Genomic DNA, 10,831 nt, shown 5'->3' on the forward strand with positions numbered 1-10,831 from the left:
CGGATTTGTTAAAGGCAAATCGTGTTTAACCAACTTGATCAAGTTTTTTGTTGAGGTAACAGAGAGGGTTGACGTGGTGTACATGAATTTCCAAAAGGCATTCAATAAAGCGCCACATAACAGGCTTGCCAGCAAAGTTGAAACCCATGGAATAAAGGGGACAGTGGCTACATGGATACGAAATTGGCTAAGTGACAGGAAACAGAGAGTAGTGGTGAATGGTTGTTTTCCGGACTGGAGGAAGGTATACAGTGGTGTTCCCCAGGGGATGGTTCTAGGACCACTGCTTTTCTTGATATATATTAATGGCCCAGAAATTTGGGTCGGAGGCTTCCCGCGGGTGCAAGCCTCCGACCGGCACTTACCAAGCGCGCCGGCCATTGAGCTGTGGGTCCGCGTGGGATTCTGATCCTGGGCCTCTCCAACTGCTGGCGCGCAGTGCTTGCGTATCCCAGGGGCGCAGTTAGTTCGATGCGTCCCCTGGGATCACGTGGGCCATGGAGAGCCAATGGTAGCAGGGAAATGCCCATACTTAAAATTGACAGAAAGAGCTGTCAAAACCATAAATACTATAAGCCCCAAAACATCACTAAATCTTCAAATAAATTTTTTTTTAAATCACATTTTTAAAATAACTATAAATTAAATAAAATAACTATTTTAAACAATAATTTAAATTTTTGAAAAAATTAATTACATTTTCTAACAGGGCTAAAAATAAACTTACCTTTAAAGTATTTAAAAATAATAAACCTATGGAAAAAATGTTTTAATTTTAATTAATTGACCACTTACCTTGTTAAAAGCAGGCCTTGTGCCTGCTTTTTATATATGTAACTCCTGGAGACTTACCCTCCCGGAAAAACCTGGAAATAAAATGTAAGTTCAATGCACACGCGCTGCCTCTCCGGCACACACGTTCCACCTCTGAACCCCTTCTTTCAAGGGAACGGAAGTTTCGGTTTCCCACGCATGTGCAGTGCATGCACGAAACCGGCACTTCCATTGGGCCTACGGGTGAGTACCCTGTGCGTACTCACCCGTGGAGACCCGAATTTCTGGGCCAATGACTTGGATGTGGGTGTACAGGGCACAATTTCAAAATTTGCAGATGACACAAAACTTGGAAGTATAGTGAACAGTGAGGAAGATAGTGATAGATTTCAGGAGAACATAGACAGGCTGGTGAAATGGGCGGATACGTGGCAGATGAAATTTAATGCAGAAAAATACAAAGTGATACATTTTGGTAGAAAGAATGAGGAGAGGAAATATAATCTAAAGGGTACAATCCTAAAGTGGGTGCATGAACAGAGAGAGACCTAGGGGTATATGTGCACAAATCGTTGAAGGTGGCAGGGCAGATTGAGAAAGCAGTTAGTTAAAAAAGCTTATGTGATCCTGGGCTTCATGAATAGAGGTATAGAGTACAAAAGTGTGGCAATTATAATGAAACTGTATAAAACACTAGTTCGGCCTCAATTGGAGTATTGTGTCCAATTCTGGGCACCACACTTTAGGAAGGATGTGTCGGTCTTAGAGAGGATGCAGAAAAGATTTACGAGAATGATTCCAGCGATGAGGGACTTCAGTTACGTAGATAGGCTAGAGAAGCTGGAGTTGTTCTCCTTAGAGCAGGGAAGATTGAGAGGAGATTTGATAGAGGTGTTTAAAATCATGAGGGGTCTAGACAGAGTAGATAGAGAGAAACTCGTCCTATTGGCAGAGGGGTCGAGAACCAGAGGACACAGATTTAAGGTGATTGGCAAAAGAACCAAAAGCAACCGAAGAAAACTTTTTAATGCAGCGAGTGGTTAGGATCTGGAGTGCACTGCCTGAAAAGGGTGGTGGAGGCAGACTTAATCACAGCTTTCAAAAGGGAGTTGGATAAGTACCTGAAGGAAAAAAAATTGCAGGGCTACAGGGAAAGGGCAGTGGAATGGGACTAGCTGAGGCGCTGTTGCAGAGAGCTGGCACAGGCTCGACGAGAAGAATGGCCTCCTTCTGTGCTGTAACCATTCTATGATCCTATGATTCTTGTCGGACGAGAAACATACTGATCTCGGGAGCAGTCCCGGATGCATTCCAAAAAGGTTTCCCACTTTGACCATATGCATTAGCTTTACTTCAGTCTATCTTGGGATAATTAAAATCACCCAATATTATTGCTCTGTTGTTCTTGCCTATCTCGGAATTGTCTGCAGATCTCCACCTCTATTGCATCTCCAATATTTAGGTGGCCTGTAATGCACAGCAAGAATTGTACAATTTTCCTTCCTATTTATTAGCTCTATCCATATACATTCTGTCTTAATGCAGCCATCTAGGACATCCTTACATTCTTTGGCTGTGATAGACTCCTTCACTAACACTTTCACACCTTTTTACCCTTCCTATCTGTCCTGAAAATGTTATAACCAGGAATATTAAGTTTACCGGTCCGGTCCGGACCAAACTTTAGCAGTTTTAGCTACTAAATCACTCTATAGTTATTAATGCTTCTAACTCTTCAATGTTGTTTTCAATGCTTTGTGCATTCAGATACATGACACTCAAACCTGACTCAATTTTTTTTGCAACATTAACCTTCCTTTTCCTGATTTTCTCATTAAATTTTTTGATATCCACTGACTCTTCTAGAACAGTGCTTTGATCTCTCACCACCTTATAGCCTGTTTCTTTCCTTTTCTCCTCTGATATTATAGAAGGTCAATCACCAAAGCCCCAGGACATCGCTGTAGGAGTTCCTCAGGGCAGTGTCCTTGGCACAACCATCTTCAGCAGCTTCATCAATGACCTTCCCTCCAACATAAGGTCAGAAATGGGGATGTTCGCTGATGACTGCACAGTGTCCAGTGCCATTCACAACTCCTCAGATAATGAAGCAGTCCATGCCCGCATGCAACAAGACCTGGACGACGTTCAGGCTTGGGCTGATAAGTGGCAGGTAACATTTGCGCCACAGAAGTGCCAGGCAATGACAACTCCAACAAGCGAGAGACTAAACACTGCCCCTTGACATTCAATGGCATTACCATCACCGAATCCCCCACCATCAACATCCTGGGGGGTCACCATTAACCAGAAACTTAACTGGGCCAGCCACATAAATACTGTGGCAACAAGAGCAGGTCAGAGGCTAGGTATTCTGCGGTGAGTGTCTCACCTCCTGACTCCCCAAAGCCTTTCTACCATCTACAAGGAACAAGTAAGGAGTGTGATGGAATACTCTCCACTTGTCTGTATGAGTGCAGCTTCAACAACACTCAAGAAGCTCGACACTATCCAGGACAAAGCAGCCCGCTTGATTTGCACCCCCTCTACCACCTTAAACATCCACTCCCTCCACCACCGACGTACCGTGGCTGTAGTGTGTACCATCTACAAGATGCACTGCAGCAACTCACCAAGATTTCTTCAGCAGCACCTACCAAACCCGCGACCTCTTCCACCTAGAAGGACAAGGGCAGCAGATGCATGGGAACACCATCACTTCCAAGTTCCCCTCCAAGCCACACATCATCCTGACTTGGAAGTATGTCACCGATCCTTCATCGTCACTGGGTCAAAATCCAGGAACTCCCTACCTAACAGCACTGTGGGAGTACCTTCACCACACGGACTGCAGCGGTTCAAGAAGGCGGTTCACCACCACCTTATCAAGGGCAACTAGGGATGGGCAATAAACGCTGGCTCTGTCAGTGATGCCCACACCCCATAAAAATGAATTTAAAAAAAAATTAGCGCACTATTTATTTCAGCTAAACTTTGTGCTTTCATTCAGTTTTATTAATCCTGTTCTCCTTCTCTAGTCTCAAAACAAGACTTTCCTCACCCCCTTGCCATATTATTTTAAATCCTTCCCCCCTACTCAATTCACCTTTTCCACAAAGAAATTGGTGCCATCTTGGTTCAGGTGAAAGTTGTCCATTCAGTACAGCCTTCCCTAGTTCCAGAAATCGCTCTGATGCCCCAAGAATGTGAATCCTTCCCTCTTGCACCAGCCCTGCAGCCACATGCTGTTTTTCCAAATCTTCTTCTCCTTAACCTGTCCGGTGCCTGGTACAGAAAGCAATCCAGACATTACCACCTCAAAGTCTTGCTTTCAATCTAGTGCCTAGCTTCTTAAACTCCCTCTGCAAGAACTTAAGCATACTTTTATTTATATCATTGGTTTCATTGTCGACCACAAATTTTGGCTGCTTTCCCTCCCTTTTCAGAAGTTCTTCCACATGTTCTGTGATGTCCTTTATCCTGGTACTAGGGAGGCAAGATACCATTCGGGACTCCTGGTCATGACTGCAAGAAACGCTGCCTATTCCACTGACTATAGAATCCCCACTACTACCACTCTAGCCGCTCTTGTATTCTTGCAGTCTACCTTTTTCTAACGCCACCCCATCCCTGGTAGTTCCTTGCCCAACTGTGCCACAACATTGCTCAAAACCACCCACATCTGAATCGATGTCTACCTCATACTTATCCAACATTCAGTATCTTTTGGACAGTTCCAGTAACCCAGAGGTTCCCTGCACTTATGAGTCCTGTCTTCCTTTGCTGCCTCTGCTATGGTCACCACTTCTCTCTTTCTACATGATCCTTGTATCCTGAATTGCCAAGCACTGCCTTTTGGGTGACTGCATTTTGGGGAATGCAATCCAGACACCCCTCATCCTCTCTGATGCTGCAGAGTGTGGCCAATTACAGAGAAGAACTGCTCCAGAGACTCAGGCCTCGATTTTAATGGAGGAGGCGGGATGGAGTCGGGTTGCCTGGTGGGCGGGTTTCGGACCCGCTGCCGGTTTCAGCTGCTCCCGATGTCCCATTTTGGTTCAATCGGACCAATTAGTCCCGTCGTGTGTGCTGCCTGCTGCAGTGAGTGGGAACGGGTCTGTTGGTCTGCACTGATGAGGTCATTGCTGCATTTGTTTTTAAGGGCTCCATGTAGCCTCAGCCTCTCATTTCTCGTTACTGCTGTAGCTTGAATGGGCCAAGGTGACCATGAGTGCTGCGAAAGCCAAGGCTGCTCCCTGATTCACTGAGGACTCCCTGCAAGCTCTTGTGGAGGGAGTAAGAGGACGCAGGGAGATTCTGTTCCCTCTCGATGGCCGGAGGAAGGCTCCTCAACAGACAAAGGCAGCCTGGCTGGAGATTGCTGAGGTGGTCAGCAGAAGGTCGCTATGTCCACGCACCTGGCTGCAGTGCCAAAAATGCTTCAATGATCTTCTGCAAACATCAAAGGTGAGTATCACATCACACTGACCTTCACTCTGCTTCCCTTCTCTTCTCGGCACCAGCACTCTGCATTGTCAGCCTCCTCCTCCACATCACACCTTACCCTTACTTCCCTTGCACTCTTACCTATCCCTCTCTCTCTCTGTACTGAATCACTTCACCATCCTACTATACACCCCTCACACTCACTCTCACTGCTTTGCAATGACAACAACTACACAGGGAGGCAGCTTCCTCTTGCCACCTCACTCTATCTTGGTCTCCCTCTAAGCTTCTAGATTTTGGATTCTTCACACTCACTCCATCACTCTTGCTGAAACTTGACTTGTGTCCCTCCTTGCAGGAAAAGATAGCCCACAATAAGAGGGAGACAGCAAAGAGAGGAGGAGGCACACCATCCCTAGCCACATTGACAAACGCTGAGGGGGCTGCTCATGACATCGTGGGAGGTGGCGAGGAGCTTGAAGTGGGGAACGGAGAGATGGGCGCTCTAGAGGAAGCTGGTGACAGAATGCATTTTCATCCCTCCCATTTACAATTCATGATTGACTGCAATGGCATATGTTGCTCATAGAGATTGACTTCTGATCATCTGCACAAAAGGATGTGTCGGCTACCTCCAAATCAGACATCTAACTCATGCCTTTACTCTCCCACAGGACCACTGAGAGACCCCTCCCCACTGTCCAGGAGGAAGAGCCGGACGACTCCTCAGAGGAACCTGCAGCCTCTGAGGGAGCAGCATCACTAGAACTCAGCGCACCCAGCGCAGAAATGCACACCTCGGTGGGGCCTTCGGGAGATAGATTAGTTTTGTCACCTGGTGTATCACAGCTCACAAGTGAGCATCAGCAGATGGTGGAGACAGGGACAGCAGTGGAGAGTCCTCGTCAGAGGCCGCGGCACTCTCCTAGCTCTGCTCAGCTGCATGTAGACGCTGTGCCTCTGGGGCCATCCAGAAAGAGAGCGGTGCTGGAACTTCAGGAACAAGTGCAGGTGTCTCTGACAGGGTTTGCATCCAGGGTGTGCAGAGAATGGATGACTCCATCTCTAACATGAGCACTGCCTTTGTGGAGGCAATGGTGCATGAACGTTCCACCATGGAGAGGGTGGCAACCGCCATGGAGGACATAATTCGCTAGACTAACGAAAACATGGTCACTCTTCAAAATAGATTGTCTGCAATGGAGGAGAGATGGGCATCTACTGAGGAGAGACACCAGAGCTTCATGGACATCCTTGTTATGAGGACTGTCAGTACAGAGAAGGATTCTCATGGCCTCCCTGATGTGCAGCCACTTGCTAGCACTGAAGTGCGGCTGACCCATGAGAGGGATGTTGGTGGCAGGCAACAAGGAAGTGTGGGCTCTTCTCCAAGTGCTCACACGACCATGCCACTGCGGAGCCCTCAGTTAGAGCCCCACATTCCACCCCAAACTGAGATGGCCGTCTCAGCCCCTGCACAGCCGCAGGAAGAGAAGACTGTGGAGGAGCCCTCCCAGGCTCCCAAACCCAGAGTACGCCCGCCAAAGGTGTCTAAGCAGGCGCAGCATCAAAGTGAGCAAGGTGCCTCTACATCTGCTGAAGCCACAGGGGAAGCACCACATAGAAGCACGCGTAAGAGGAAGTTAACACACAGATAGTCAGAAGGGTAGTCACTTGGGTGTTTTATTGTGCTGCAAAGTATCGAGTGTCCCCCTTTTGTGATGTCATTAAACAAAAGTGATGGCAAAGAGTTAAGGTTCTGTTCTATGTGTACTGGGAAATGGAAATTGCACAGTTAGGGCTCAGGGCTAATTCTATTTATAATGATGGAGGTGACAGTGATCAGAAAGCACCGTTTATTGGACAGATGATGTATGGTGTGTTAAGAATCTCAACCTTATATTTATCTCCATCTGCCAACCACCTGTGTTTGAAGCATAAGCTCACACGAATCTGGCATGGATGAGTGCTTCCCTTGCCTGTCGGCTGTGGTGTATGTAACCTGTTCCACCTCAAGAGAACTACCTTAAGAGATGAACTACTTTCTCTTGGCTGCTGTATACTGTAATACCGGTGGTGACCACACCAGTATATAAACGTTGTGTAGTGATTTGCTGGGCAGTTCAGCCCTGACCTCCGAATAGTAAAGACCTGTTAAAGTTATTCTTGTTGTCTGTGTCCAGTGATTTATAATAAACATAACTGGGACACACAGACTCAACAGTGGCGACGAGTCCGATCTTACCCTGCGGCAGTTTTACATCCAAGGCAGCTTCGTCCTCAGAACGGGCGTCGAGAAGAGGCATCCGCCCTCATCATCCTGCTGAGCACCACATCACACGGGAGGCATCGAGAGCCCGGGTTAAAAAGAAAAATTCTGACCACGAAGCCCTCCATCAGCGACAGGCAGTGATCATCCCTTCTACCACGGTGGTGGGTAAGCCGATCAGCGACACGAGCAGAAAGTCGGCCGCGTTGGCTGTGGAGTAGGGGAGGGAAAACGGAGGAAAAAGGGCGGAGAACTCGACCGCGGCCGGTGAAAAGGGCCGGGCTGCAATCGGGGCCGAGAGGCGCAGCGACTGGGGCAGCGTTAAGGCCACGAGAACTGTGGAGAACTCAACCGCAGCCGGTGTAAAGGACCGGCCTGCAAGTGGGGCGGAGAGGCGCAACAGCAGGGGAAGCGTGAATGCCCACGGGAACCGCGGGGGGAGCAAAAAAAGCAGCATCGGGGAATTGAGAACCGCTGGGGAGGCGAGAACGGCAGCAGCACGGCAATCGCCATTGCAGCCAGCGGGGGAAGAAGGCAAACGCGGGAAGCCGCCATTGTAGTCGGCGGGGGAAGAAGGCGAGCGCGGGAAAAACCGCCAAGCGCGGGAAGCCGCCATTTTAGTAGGCGGGGGAAGAAGACAAGCGCGGGAAGCCGCCATTTTGGGAAAAAGAAAATTTAAAGAAACTTGCAAGGATGCCTAAACATGGTAACATCAATGCTTTTGATAGCGATGTCGAAGATTGGGCCACGTATGTAGAACGCATGGAAGTTTATTGTAAAGCAAATGAGGTACCAGATGATAAGAAAGCACTAACCTTATTAAACTCAATGGGTGCGAGGACGTACGGGCTATTGAAGCACCTTGTATCACCAGATAAACCGGCGGATCAGACTTTCGCGAATATTGTTACTGTCCTGAAAAATCATTTAAACCCCACGCCGCTGCTGATAGCGGAACGATTTAAATTTTACAGAAGAACGCAGCTGAAAGAAGAAAGCAACGCTGAATTCTTAATTGAACTGCGTAAGCTATCAAAGTACTGTCAGTTTGGAACAGGACTAGCAGATGCGCTGAGAGATAAATTTGTGTGTGGATTGTTAAAAGAAGGAACACAAAAGCGACTGCTAGAAGAGAATGATCTTACGCTTGATAAAGCTGTCACTATTGCAGCATCGCACGAAGCCGCAGCGAGAGGCACTGCGGAAATGCAGCTAAGGTCATCGGAACTCAGCACCAATCAAATGGCCTTGGGTGCAGTAAAGTGTTATCGTTGTGGAAAGGCAACGCATGATCAGAACCAGTGCTGGTTCAAAAAATCAGGAATGCAGAAAATGTGGCAGGCTTGGTCACATAGCTAAAGTATGCCGGTCAGGAAAGAAGACCAGCAACAAAAAGTCACCGCAGGAAAAGTGCAGAAAGGTACACAAGGTGACAGAGAACAGTTCAGATGAACAGAAGTCAGATTCAGACTCCAGCAGTAAGGAACTGGGTTGTCTAAGAGTACACAATGTGGGTAATGAAGCAGACCTCCAAACTATCTGGGTCACACTTCAGATAGCAGGAGTCCAAGTGAAGATGGAATTGGACACTGGATCGGCATTGACGGTCATGAATAAGCAAGATTACAAAAAGGTTATTCCCACATATTCCCCTACGGGATACGGAGATTGTATTGAAAACATACACGGGGCAAAGAGTATACCCCATCGGAAAGATAAAGGTAAAGGTGGTCCACAAGGGCAAAGGAAGCCGAGGAATGGACTTATATGTGCTACCTGAGGGAGGTCCACCACTACTGGGACGGGAGTGGATCAGGAGAATAAATATGGACTGGCATTCCTTAAAAGCACTAACGGTAGATTCCGATAAAAAAGATGTCAAACCTAAACGATTGTCCAGAATATTGGACGATGCTAAAGAGGTTTTTCCAACAGGGACTGGGAACACTGAGAGGAATTACGGCAACCATCAAGGTTGAAGAACATGCAAACCCGAAATTTTTCAAAGCCAGACCGGTACCTTATGCGATACGACCTGCTGTGGAAGCTGAGCTGGAAGGGCTAGAACGTTCAGGAGTACTGTCTAAGGTGGACTGGAGTGAGTGGGCCACGCCCATTGTTCCTGTCATGAAGCGTTCATCGAGCAACAAGCCGGGGGAACCGGGGAAGGTTCGCATCTGTGGAGATTTCAAGATCACTGTTAATCCGGTGCTTCACACGGTGCAATATCCGCTTCCGCGGATTGAGGATATCTTCGCTTTGTTGTCTGGCGGGAAACACTTCACCAAGATAGACCTGGCGCAGGCGTACTTACAGATGGAAGTTGAGGAAGAGTCACGCCAGTATCTCACAATCAACACGCATAGAGGCTTGTATCGGTATAATAGACTGGTTTTTGGAGTGGCATCGGCTCCAGCAATTTGGCAGAGGGCCATGGAGCAGGTATTACAGGGAATTCCAGGCACACAATGTTACCTGGATGATATTCTGATTACAGGAGATGATGATGAGGAACATCTTGCAAATTTGGAACTGGTGCTCACCAGATTGAAAGAATATGGACTTCGAGTTAATCGCCAGAAATGTGAGTTCTTTCAGAAGCGGATCTCGTACTGTGGTCATGTCATTGACCAGGAGGGGCTTCATAAGTCTCCTGACAAGATCGAAGCTGTTGTGAAGGCTCCCGCTCCGGATAATGTATCCCAGTTGAGGTCGTTCCTAGGGTTGATTAACTATTACCATAAGTTTCTGCCAAATTTATCCACGGTGCTGCACCCGCTGAACGCTCTTTTGCAGAAGGGAGTACCATGGAAGTGGAGCGAGGACTGTAAGAGGGCCTTTCGCAAAAGCAAGGCATTGATCACCTCAGAGGAAGTGTTGGCTCACTTCAACCCAACGCTGCCTATTCGTTTGGCTTGTGATGCTTCTCCATATGGTATTGGGGCAGTACTCTCACAAGTTGCCAAATGGCTTGGAGAGGCCAGTCGCGTTCACATCCAGATCATTGACCTCCGCTGAGCGCAACTATGCTCAGATAGATAGGGAGGCTCTCAGCCTTGTGTGGGGAGTAAAGAAGTTTAATCATTACCTGCAGGGCCAAAAGTTTACGCTACTGACAGACCACCAGCCGTTGGTATCCATTTTTAACCCTAAGAAGGGTGTTTCGGTGATGACAGCACAGAGGCTCCAGAGATGGTCCCTTTTCCTAGGGGCACATCAATATCAGATTGAATTCAAAAGGTACAAAGCAGCATGGTAATGCTGATGGGCTGTCGCGCCTGCCACTACCTACAGCGGAGGAGGCACCGACGGTTGACCCTGTTGAGTTATTTCACTCGACCA

This window comes from Somniosus microcephalus, chromosome 1, assembly GCF_052327205.1.
Source record: "Somniosus microcephalus isolate GS21.2 chromosome 1, FLI_Smic_1.0, whole genome shotgun sequence".
NCBI lineage: Eukaryota > Metazoa > Chordata > Chondrichthyes > Squaliformes > Somniosidae > Somniosus > Somniosus microcephalus.